At 44.6% G+C, this 12,178-nt stretch overlaps 1 protein-coding gene across 1 annotated transcript in view; it reads right to left on the bottom strand.

The window, feature by feature from the left end:
• Positions 1-12,178, bottom strand: part of LOC124595843 (glutathione S-transferase-like) — a 331,038-nt gene that overhangs the window by 188,137 nt on the left and 130,723 nt on the right. Inside the window, exon 2 of the mRNA XM_047134745.1 lies at positions 2,803-2,881. The gene's annotated coding sequence lies outside the window, so the exon portion shown is untranslated. The remainder of the gene's footprint in view (positions 1-2,802; positions 2,882-12,178) is intronic.

Here is a 12,178-nt window from a genome sequence, read left to right as displayed (position 1 = left end):
TCATGGAGGCATAAGTTCCTTAGCGACTATCTGATTACAAACAAACAAAACCAAACCAGAAAGAATTATGACAATTCCTTGTTAACAGTAAAGGTGAACAATTACATTCGTACATGAACAAATAAAACGTATCTGGCGTAGGGGTACCACCACCGGCAGATCGAACAGAGAAATGAAGGTATTTTCTTTTATTTTATCTACGTAGATACCCCGCAAGCAACCGTAAGGTGCGTGGCGGAGGGTACCCTGTACCACTACTTGTCATTTCCCCTGTCCCACTCGCAAATAAAGCGCCGGTAAAACGACTGTCTGTACGCCTCCTTATGAGCCCTAATTTCGCGCGATGTACGATTGTGGGAGCAGAACTGTTAGGCAGTCAGCTTCAAATGCCGGTTCTCTAAATTTTCTGAATAGTGTTTCCCGAAAAGAAAGCCACCTTACTTCCAGGGACGCCCATCTGAGTTCCCGAAGGATATCCGTAACACTTAAATTTTGTTCGAACCTTCCGGTAACAAATCTATCAGCCCTTCTCTGAACTCCTTCGACGTCTTCCTTCATTCCGATCTGGTACGGATCGCAAACATTTGAACAGTACTCAAGAATAGGTCGCACTGTAGGCCTACATGCGGTCTCCTTTACAGGTGGACCATTCATTCCTAAAATTCTCCCAATGACACAATGTCGACCATATGCCTTCCCTGCTACAGTTTTCACATGCTCGTTCCACCTCATACTGCTTTTCAGCTTTACGTCCAGATATTTAAACGACTTGAACGTGTCAAGCAGGGCACTAGTAACACTCTATCCGAACATTACTGGTTTGTTCTTCCTACTAATCCGCATTAACTTGCATCTTTCCACATTTAGGACTAGCTGTTATTCATCACACCAACTGGAAATTTTGTCTAAGTCGTCATGCATCTTCCTACAGCCGCTCAACTTCGACACCTTACCGTACACCACGACATCATCAGCAAACAACCGCAGGTTGCTGCCCACCCTGTCCGCCAAATCATTTTTGTATATAGAGAACAACGGCGGTCCTCTCACACTTCCCTGGTGCACTCCTGACCATGTCCTTGTCTCTGATGAACACTTGTCGTCAAGGACAACATACTCGGTTCTATTATTTAAGAAGCCTTCGAGCCACTCATATAACTGTGAACTTATTCTACATGCTCGTACCTTCGTTAACAGCCTGCAATGGGGCACCGTGTCAAATGCTTCTCGGAAATCTAGAAATATGGAATCTGTCTGTTGCCCCTCATTCATAGTTCTCAGTGTAACATGTGATAAAAGTGCAAGCTGAGTTTCGCACGAGCGATTCTTTCTAAAGCCATGGAGATTCGTGGATATAAGTTGCTTAGTCTCAAGAAAGTCTATTGAATTCGAACTGAGAATGTGTTCAACGATTCTGCAGCAAACAGAAGTTAGGGATATTGTTCTGTAATTTTACCTTTCTTATATACTGGAATCACCTGAGCTTCTTTCCAGTCGCTTGGGATTTTGTGTGGTCGAGAGCTTCACTATAAATGTAAACTAGCTGAGGGGCCAATGCCGTAGAGTACTCTTTATGAAATCGACCCGGGATTCCATCCGGACCTGGTTTGAATCAAATGGCTTTGAGCACTATGGGACTTAACTTCTGAGGTCATCAGTCCCCTAGAACTTAGAACTACTTAAACCTAACTAACCTAATGACATCACACACATCCATGCCCAAAGCACGGTTCCGAACTTAGCGCCAGGTATGCTTATTTCTATGTCGTCCACACGGCAATCTGTCACATGGTCAAACGACAGTCTTTGTAAGCTACTGTCGTCTTCAGGCCAAACGCTGTAGAATAGAAAGCCTCTTAACATATTCCCCAACTGTTATGTCCTCTTTTGCAACAGTTATGAAGTTCAGGCAAAAGAAAGAGAGGACGGTTCTGTAAAAGTAGCTTAAGATGACGCATTATTATCTGAAAATGGATGGATACCTTTCCTGCTGCATCGTACAGGGCTCCTATGAAAAGAGATAAATATTTTCACGTCGGTAATAGTTGATTACACCAGCTCTACTAACTTCCATTGCGGGTCTTTCAGTGCCACAGACCGCCTTGTTAGCCCCTGCCAATGGTGTCATTCGGATACGATATGGACGGACATGTCGTCAACAAACCGCCTTTTTGGCTGCTGTAAGTTTGGAACTGGTACTTCTCACTCAAGTAGCTGCTCAACTCGTAACACGGGTGTGAATAGACCACGTTTGACTCTTCTCACCAAGGAAAAGTCCGATCCCGGTAGCTGCGCCGTCACGGTAGCTCAGCGTGTTCGGTCAGAGGGTTAGCAGCCCACTGTAATAAAAAAACTGTGTTAATCGATCAACAACGAACTTAAACGGATCTCTTACGACGTCCACCCAGAGCAGATGCAACGAACGAAAGCGAACAAAATGAGATTAAAAAAAAAGAGTGGTCAGCGCGACGGAATGTCAATCCTCAGAGCCCGGGTTCGATTCCTGGCTGGTTCGGAGATTTTCTCAGAGACTGGGTCTTGTGTTGTCCTCATGATGATCATTTCATCCCCATCGACGCGCAAGTCGCCGAAGTGGCGTCAAATCGAAAGACTTGCACCCGGCGAACGGTCTACCCGAAGGGAGGCCCTAGTCACACGACGTTTACATTTTTGACCAAGGAAAAATCCATGGCCCTACCGGGAATCTAGTTAAAGTCCTTCACATAGCAGACTCGCTGACGACACAGTTGATTAAGATAAGACGCATCTGTTTTTGGTTATGTCTCTAGGGACGGACCATACCTGTGTGTAGAAAGCACTCTCCTCTTCAGAAACAGTTCCAGTCGTACTCTTGATAACGAATTTCCCCAGTCGTACAGATCTGTTGAAGAAAGAGAGAAACAAGGTTAGTTTTCATCACTTATCTCGATACATACGAGTATTTGTTGATGTATGATCACCTTTATTTTGGAAATAAACTTTCCACTGTTGCACTTTGATGTATTTTATTTGTGTATCTTTCAGTCTTTGCTACTATACTGCGCATCAGAATTAGAGGATCACTTTTTCGAAATCCAGTTATTCCCACCCACTGTGAAGCATAAGTTTGAAATTTGGCTCAAAGGTGCCTACAGCCTTCGTCCGTAATGGTGGAAAGCGACGTCACGCTCTGGCTAGAAGACGCTTCAAACAACGTGTCGACACATGAGAGAAAGCTTAGAAGTTCACGTGAGGTGTAAGGTGTACTAATTATGTCACACTGCGCCAGACTTCACTGCTATTCTGCAATGCCACCGTGGAAGTGTCTCACGATGAGAAGGTCGTCACAGCCCTTTTTACCCAAATTTCATATCTTCTTTTGTCTCCTCCGCGATGAAGGTTAGAACCACGACGCCCAGCATTGAAATCAGGCAGTGTTCTTATGAGTGGCCGAGAAAAACTTTCCAAACACACCGACGGTCAGAATCGGCACGAAAAGGCCTCAGGGGCAGGCCTAGAGCACCACAATGAAAGCACTCCTTTCTATGGGGCGTTGATTCCCTCACATTTCTCGGTCTAAATCGACAGTTCGCAGTGCCAGAGCGACAGGAAAACATTCCTGACAACCTTTGACACTGATGGGACCGTCGGATGTTTCAACCCCTCTACAAGGACAATGTGGGACTGCAGCTCCTTTAAAAATCGTGTGACCTGTTTGGAGCACAACTCGACCTCAATTTTTGCTCTGGTGTGCAGTCGGAACCACTAGCAACCGTTCAACACCAGTCAACGAAATTTGTAGGTGGTCTGAAGCAGCAGATTGTGCTTATGCTTTTTCATTCCCCCTATTTCGCAGCCTCCTGTGGCGTGATCAGTGGGCGTTGCGACATTGGTACATGTGTGACTAAAAGGGTAATGGGTCCTTCTAAGATCCTCTGCTACACCAAAACGCTCAGTACCAGGCACCCACCAACCTTTACAGGTGGAACCGATGTCTACAATGCTGTCCTTGCGCCTGATAGTAGGCCATCTGGAAACAGTGTCGAAGGGGTTGCCAGTCTGCAGGCGCCTGGGTCATGGATTCTGCCTCTACAGGTACATTTTTAAAACTCTCAGGAGAGGTAGGTGGGTGTCACCCATTTTTGCCAAAACGGGAAGGTCTCAGAGAGACCCTTTGCGACTTTATTCATGCATATATTATGTAACATTCCCCTGTGATCACTCACAAGAGGAAAAAAAAAATTGGAGCGCTACAAAAGCATAAGCGCCCTTCGCTACTTCGGATCGCGTTCGGATTTCGTCGAATGGTTTTGAATGGTTTTCCAAACTGTACACGAAAGCAAAAATTGCAGTCGCGTTGTGCTCCAAATGCATGCGATCACTTCCGATGGAGATGCAGCCCCAAAATATCCTTAGAGAAGGATTGAAACGTCCGAGGGTGTCATTAGTGGCTGGCCGGAGTGGCCGTGAGGTTCTAGGCGCTACAGTCTGGAACCGAGCGACCGCTACGGTCGCAGGTTCGAATCCTGCCTCGGGCATGGATGTGTGTGATGTCCTTAGGTTAGTTAGGTTTAATTAGATCTAAGTTCTAGGCGATTGATGACCTCAGAAGTTAAGTCGCATAGTACTCAGAGCCATTTGCACCATTTGTCACTAGTGCCTAAAGTTGTGAAGAATGTCTTCTAGTTGCTTATCGCACTGCGAACTTTCCTTTTTGACCTGAAAGTTTGTGTGAACCAACGTCTCAAGGAGAGAAGTGGTTTCATCGACGCCCTTTACGCCACACCCTGCAGCCTTTTTGCAGCGATTTTGAGCGGCGGTGTGTCTGGAATGTTTGCCTCGGCCACTCATAAGAAAAACGTGTGATTCCAATGCTGGGCGTCGTGGTTCTGGCCTCCATCGCAGAGGCGTCAAAAGAAGGAATGAAATGGACTGTGACAATCTTTCCATCGTGTGACACGTCCACGGTGGCATTGGGCAGAACTGTGGTGAAATTTGGTGCCAATGTGACATCATTAACGTACCTCACACGTCACATGAACTTCACAGCTGTGAGCTTTTTCGCATGTTCGGTACCTTGTTCTCTTGAAGCGTCGTCATTTCGCGAATTTCTCCCACCGCACCGTTTCCCATTCGACTCTGAAAGAAGTATCGTGGCTACCAAATTTCATTAATTTAAGAAGTGTAATGGTTCGTCAAATTCTGCTAGTGTAAGGGGACGCACGATGAATGTAGCATACAGCCAGCGGATAGCAGGGCGAGTGTAGCTGTCAACACTCAGAATCGAAAGTGGCGTGCCACAGCCACGGTCACTGCCGAAACGATAATGTTTATGTATGCAGTAACAGTAACCACAGTCAGACGGCAGCACTCACAGAAATAATAGCGGCCTTGCTTGAGAATCATTTTCAAACGAGGTTGAAAGTTTCCAGAAATTAGGAAGACTTTCGGCAACATCAGGTGAAAGCAACACCGGCAGAGAGACTCACTGGAAGTCCCTGAGAAATCAGTACGTAAGCGACTTATGCACAGGATGAAGGCAGTCGCAGTTAGTACCATGCAGGAGTGATTACCAGGAAGCAGCTAGTACAACAAGCGAGTCGTCGAGGGCAGCCACAGGGTGGTACTTTGATACTGATGTACACTCATGCTCATAAATTAAGGATAATGCTGATACATGGTGAAAGAACGCTCCGGTGGGCGGTTTGCGAGTTTAAATCACCACCGGGTATAACCATGCGGTGCATCTTACCTGCGGTCGTCGCACGGTGGCGCTGGCAGCAGTCCACATATGCAGAGGTGTGTCGATGCATGTCAGAGTACGGTGCAGCGAGTAAGTGTGCAGACGTTTTCAGAAGTGATAATGGTGACTGTGTGTTGAAAATGGCTCAAAGAGCACATATTGATGACGTTATGAGGGATACAATACTAGGGCGACTGGAGGCTGGTCAAACACAGCAGGTCGTAACACTGGCTCTCCGTGTGCCACAGAGTGTGATGTCAAGATTATGGCAACGATTCCAGCAGACAGGAAACGTGTCCAGGCGCTACAGTACGGGACGTCCACAGTGTACAACACCACAAGAAAACCCATATCTCACCATAAGTGCCCGCAGACGGCCGCGGTGTACTGCAGGTAGCCTTGCTCGGGACCTTACTGCAGCCACTGGAACAGTTGCTTCCAGACACATTGTCACAGACGACTGAACAGACGTGGTTTATTCGCCCGGAGACCTGCAATGTGCATTCAACTGACCCTTGGTCACAGGAGAGCCCGTAAAGCCTGGTGTCAAGAACACAGTACATGGTCATTGGCACAGTGGTCCCAGGTTATGTTCACGGACGAGTCCAGGTATAGTCTGAAGAGTGATTCCCGCCGGGTTTTCATCTGGCGAGAACCAGGAACCAGATAGCAACCCCTTAATGTCCTTGAAAGGGACCTGTATGGAGGTCATGGTTTGATGGTGTGAGTGGAATTATGATTGGTGCACGTACCCCCCTGCATGTCTTTGACAGAGGAACTGTAACAGATCAGGTGTATCGGGACGTCATTTTGCACCAGTATATCCGCGTTTTCAGGGGCGCAGTGGGTCCCACATTCCTCCTGATGTATGATAACGCACGGCCCCACCGAGCTGCCATCGTGGAGCAGTACCTTGAAACAGGAGATGTCAGGTGAATGGAGTGGCCTGCCTGTTCTCCAGACCTAAAACCCATGGAGCACGTTTGGGATGCCCCCCTCGGTCGACGTATTGCTGCACGTCTTCACACCCCTAGGACACTTCAGGAGCTCCGACAGGCACTGGTGCAAGAACGGGTGGCTATACCTCAGCAGCTGCTCGACCACCTGATCCAGAGAATGCCAACACGTTGTGCGGCCTGTGTACGTGTGCATGGTGATCATATCCCATATTGATGTCGGGGTACATGCGCAGGAAGCAGTGGCGTTTTGTAGCACATTTGTTTCGGGACGGTTTTCTCAACTTATCACCAATACCGTTGACTTACAGATCTGTGTAGTGTGTGTTCCCTATGTGCCTATGCTAATAGCGCCAGTTTTCTGTAGTGCCACGTTGTGTGGCACCACATTCTGCAATTATCCTTAATTTATGAGCATGAGTGTAGTAAAAACTAAGAGAAGTTTGTCCACGTTCGACTGTGGGCAACGGATCTTCCGATAAGTATTCAGAAACAGTTATTATCTTGTGTTTTCTACCTATTAGAAAAGAACAAGCTCTATAGAGTTTGTGTCCAGTAATACGAGTAATAGTACTTTCTGTATGTCGGACTATACAGGGGAGCAAGTAATTTCTCGCACTTGTCTCATAGTGTGAATAAGGTATCTAATTGTGTGAGCCGCAACGAGAAATTATTGGTGTATTCTGTGTGTCAGAATATAGAGAGGAACAAGTTCTGTCTCGCATTTCTTTCTTATTGTGGTTAAAGTATTTGTACATTGTCGGAACGAGTTGCAAGCAGAGTTCTCATCCCTGATGGCGAACTGTAGAACCGGGGATTGCTGGAAAGGACTGACATAGGGTAGAAGGGTGCAATCGCTGATGTGTAAAGGTATAAAGCCACTGTGAAATACCTCTATGAATAAGGTTGAACTATTGAGACATAAATTGTATCCTTTAAGTGTTTGCGCCTTATTCACTTCCTTCAAAACCGACAATTTCTCCTTTCCGTTCCTAAATCATGTAAGTGCCCTAGGAGATTTTCTCCCTCTCACTCTATTAAAGATAACGTAGTAGACCTTAGCCCTCATTGTCATCAACATCCGAATTGTGCCACCCAGGCGACACCTTCACCTAAAGCTAGGATGAAACCGGTGTCAGGATGCGACACAAGTATTCACTAAAAGTAGTTGGCTTTATTTTTACTAAAGGTAGGTAGCACAATGCGTTGGATTCATAACTAACACCTTACTATATGTTTATCATGAAATCGCACAGTTAGTCAAGTACCTGCACTTAATTGACAAGCGTTGTGTTCAAGAAGTGATGGTGTGCAACTTGCTGTTCGCTACTTTGTGGACCATCCATTCTAGCACAAGACAAGTAGCTGAAGGTCAAAAAAAGTTTTGACCTTGGAAAGACAAAGGGATGTGACGCAAAAGCATTAGTACCGCATGTTGTTGCAGCCGGTTGCAGATAGCGTCAGTTGTACATAGAACAAGTGTTTGTTTCTGCTCTCCACAACTGTTAATACGTTACGTCAGTAACTGATGAACTTTCAACGACCATGGATCGCATTTATTTACTTTGAGGATCCTTAAAAGCTGATATCGATGACAACAACATCAGGGAATTCTCCAGGTTCATCCTGATGAATCACAAACTCAATCATTTGAAGTTCCTGATTGAAAGGCTAACGAGCAATAAGGAAAAGTTTTTAAATGACCGTGGGACGTCTGTTGTAAGTGTCGACAAGATGTGCTGTCAGTTGAAGATACATCTGCAACGGTGTAAGCCTTCCCAATATTTTTTACTTTGATCTGTGAGTCCATAAGAGTATATGACCCATGTTTTTGAATATGTGAATAAATGAAATCTGATTGTAGCGGCCGTCACGAAAACAGCACCTCAAGGTCATCTCACCATCCCACAGAAGTGCTGTTTGTGGTAATTTCATGTGTTAGGAACTATTCCGGAAAAAATGTTGGACATCTCCATTTTTAGTCTAGAACACGATGCAGTACCTTCTAAAAGAAAATTATTGCCAGCTACTTCGGAAAAAAATTTGAAACTAACATGTTAGAAGAAATTTTGAAGAATAAAAATGTTTTACTTCATCCTGTTGGTAAAATTGAACCACTGATATATTTATGCTGAAAAAATATATGAACATCCTCAGAGATTATAGTTGCGTGTAACACACGATTTTGTTGTGAAAACGTAAAAATATTTCGCGATAAAAACTAAATACGGTAAGAGGTGCGGAACTATTCTGTCTGTGCAACGAAAAATGTCCTGATGAATTTGCATTCTGTTGGACCTTATAAAAACTTCCAGGGAGAGAGCCGTTCAGAAAACTGTAAAATTAATCTTGGTAACATCAGAGACATCGTTATTGTATCGTGCCACGTATCAACGCATTTCATTTGCGAGAGACTGTGTACGCTGCAGCGCGCGAATACTTGTATGTCGCCGCCAGGACTTTTCCGACGGAACGCCTTAATACGACCGAGAGTATTCCATGCCTCCCGAAATTATTTTTTTATTTACAGCTCTTACTGACCCTTGGCAACGGCCTTGCCGCAGTGGCTACACCGGGTCCTGTCAGATCACCGAAGTTAAGCGCTGTCGGGCGTGGTCGGCGCTTGGATGAGTGACCATCCGGGCAGCCATGCGCTGTTGCCTTTTTTCGGGGTGCACTTAGCCTCGTGATGCCAATTGAGGAGCTACTCAACCGAATAGTAGCGGCTCCGGTCAATGAAAACCATCATAACGACCGGGAGAGCGGAGTGCTGACTACACGCCCCTCCTATCCGCATCCTCATCTGAGGATGGTACGGCGGTCGGATGGTCCCAATGGGTCACTTGTGGCCTGAAGACGGAGTGACTGACCCTTAGTCACTGCATACATTATCGAAATCACCGATTTTAGCTATACAAAATTACTGTAAGTATTTTCAGGCAATACCTCTGTACGGTTTTGTGAAAGCCAAATTTTATCGAAGTATACTACGAGACCATTGTACTCAGAAGCAATAAGTGCATGGTACACAAAACTTCGTTTTGCGGCTACAATCTCTCCGGTCTCCATTAAAAATTTTCGGCCACCATTACGCTTCCTGAATCAAAAAACTAGTGAGTGGAGAAGACGCAGGTCTCTCAGCCAGAATAATAGTTTTCACCCTGTATTTTTTAGCCAGCGGATAGTCTCATCGGTCATGCCATCTATGTACTGTTCCACGCACTAACCTTTTTGTCAAAATAGTCAAATTCCGTAGATTTCCGTTTTCATTTATACCCTTTCCTTGGTGAATTAAAACACCACATCTAGAGATTTGCCAACGTTACTGCACTGTTAATAAGGAAGACAGTCGATTCCAAAATATAAGGTTATTTGTCATTTTATGAACTGGGGAAAAAATTATATTATCCCTGCTTTCTTCACTGTCAGCCAGATCAGTAAAAAAAAAAAAACTCCAGTACATTTCGTTATAAGAATTTTAGATCGTTTCCGAACGTCTTTGCGCCGCCTACACAGTGCCTTACTTCCGCATATCGCTCACTACCAAACATAACGTCAATGCACCGTTCCACGGAAGACTGGAACCACACTTGAAGACACGATATCGGAAGTAAACACTGAACATTCACCTGGCGCTGGCCAACTGCACTGCCAATAGTGTGGCAACAAAGCTATGAGGCTGGCGAATCCCAGTGCTTAGCGTCTGTGGACTGAAAGCAGCGGGTGCGACCTTGAGGAGTCTAACTTTGTAACGTCCACTCTAACTATTTTTATGGTTCACTTTGGAAAGAATTTTCGGATAGCGCAACGTAATGATTAAAGGGGGTTTGAAAAGAGTTAAATCTAGACAGAACTGAAACCACAATACTTACAACAGAATTTGTGGATCTACTCACCATCCACCCATCCATCCATCCATCCATACATACATATAGATCACACGCTATAGATGTAATTTCTGCGATGGAAATGATTTTACAAACTGTATCCCGTAACACTTGACTAACTGAAATGGCCTGAGCTAGTATGATAGGAGAATTTGATTTCGAAGCCTCCATCTCTGCAACCACATGTCTTGAATTTTAGAAGTAACAAGAACTTTCCTGTGTAGTTGAAAACTTCATTTAAAATAAAAACCTCATCAGTGCTGAGGGCATCTTATTCTCTCTCGGCTTTAAATGCCGCTAATGCGAATATAGTGCATTCGAGAGCGTAGCTCTTCAGTGAGCAGCTGTAGAGATATGCAACAAGTGAAAATTTAAGTTAAATAAAGACCAACGGGAGTGAAAACTAAATTAGTAACAATCCCAAATTATGATCACTCACAATATATTATTCGGTAATTGAATGCAAATTCTCATGTTTCATATGCAAATCCCATTCAGCGATCCACATGGCTTTTCATGACCATCCATATAGAATAGACAAAACAAAATCACCATAGACTAACAAAAATGCTCAAAATACTGTTTGATGAGTGAAAGATCATTGAGATAAGTTACTTGCAAGCTTGGATGGCTGAATAAAAATTGGACATTGGTCCTCATAGATTCTAAGGAAGCTGTGAATTTGAACAAAGACCAAACATCGCCCACATGAAAGTATCTTGCGTAAAGAAATATAATGTTCCATAATTTAAAGAGCCACTTAACGTACAAATACGTCAATGCAGCGTAAGCATGCGAATCAGCAGTCATCTCACCATAATCCAGAACGAAGCCTCTTCAGTGTGTCAGTTTCAGTATTGAAAGACAAAGCGTCTATGTTACTGAGATCGGCACATCCTCACAACCAGTAAGCAGAAGTAGAGAGTACTTTTTCTGCATCTACTAAAGAACAGATATTGTTGACGATCCACAGACGTACGAAATAATTCGAAATTTATTCGCTGACTGCGAGTTCTTTGACATTAGATGTGTTAGATGCGCTACTTGACATTGTTGACGATCCACAGCTGTACGAAATAATTCGAAATTTATTCGCTGATTGCATATTCTTTGACATTAGATGTGTTAGACGTACTACCTGTTAGTGCAGTGGTTCCCAACTTGGGGATAACTACCCCCTGAAGATAAGACGGAAATTTCTGAGGGGTAAAACCAAAATGGGATAAATTATGATTTAATGATCACTATGATTATTCTTTGAAGTTATCACTTTTATCATTATTATGGTACTCTCTAACATGTAATTGATCATCATATTCATGAGTAAAAAAAATGGTTCAAATGGCTCTGAGCACTATGGGACTCAACTGCTGAGGTCAGTAGTCCCCTAGAACTTGGAACTAGTTACACCTAACTAACCTAAGGACATCACACACATCCATGCCCGAGGCAGGATTCGAACCTGCGACCGTAGCGGTCTCGCGGTTCCAGACTGCAGCGCCAGAACCGCGCGGCCACTTCGGCCGGCATTCATCAGTCATTTGACAGCAACTGCTGGATAAAAGGCTTCTCTAGACACTTCCAAGCATTGAGGTCTTGAGCGATACGAATCC

Source organism: Schistocerca americana, chromosome 2 (genome assembly GCF_021461395.2).
Source record: "Schistocerca americana isolate TAMUIC-IGC-003095 chromosome 2, iqSchAmer2.1, whole genome shotgun sequence".
NCBI classification, from domain to species: Eukaryota; Metazoa; Arthropoda; class Insecta; order Orthoptera; family Acrididae; genus Schistocerca; species Schistocerca americana.
The sequence above is the reverse complement of the archived record's forward strand: the minus strand, read 5'-3'. Positions and strand labels throughout refer to the sequence as shown.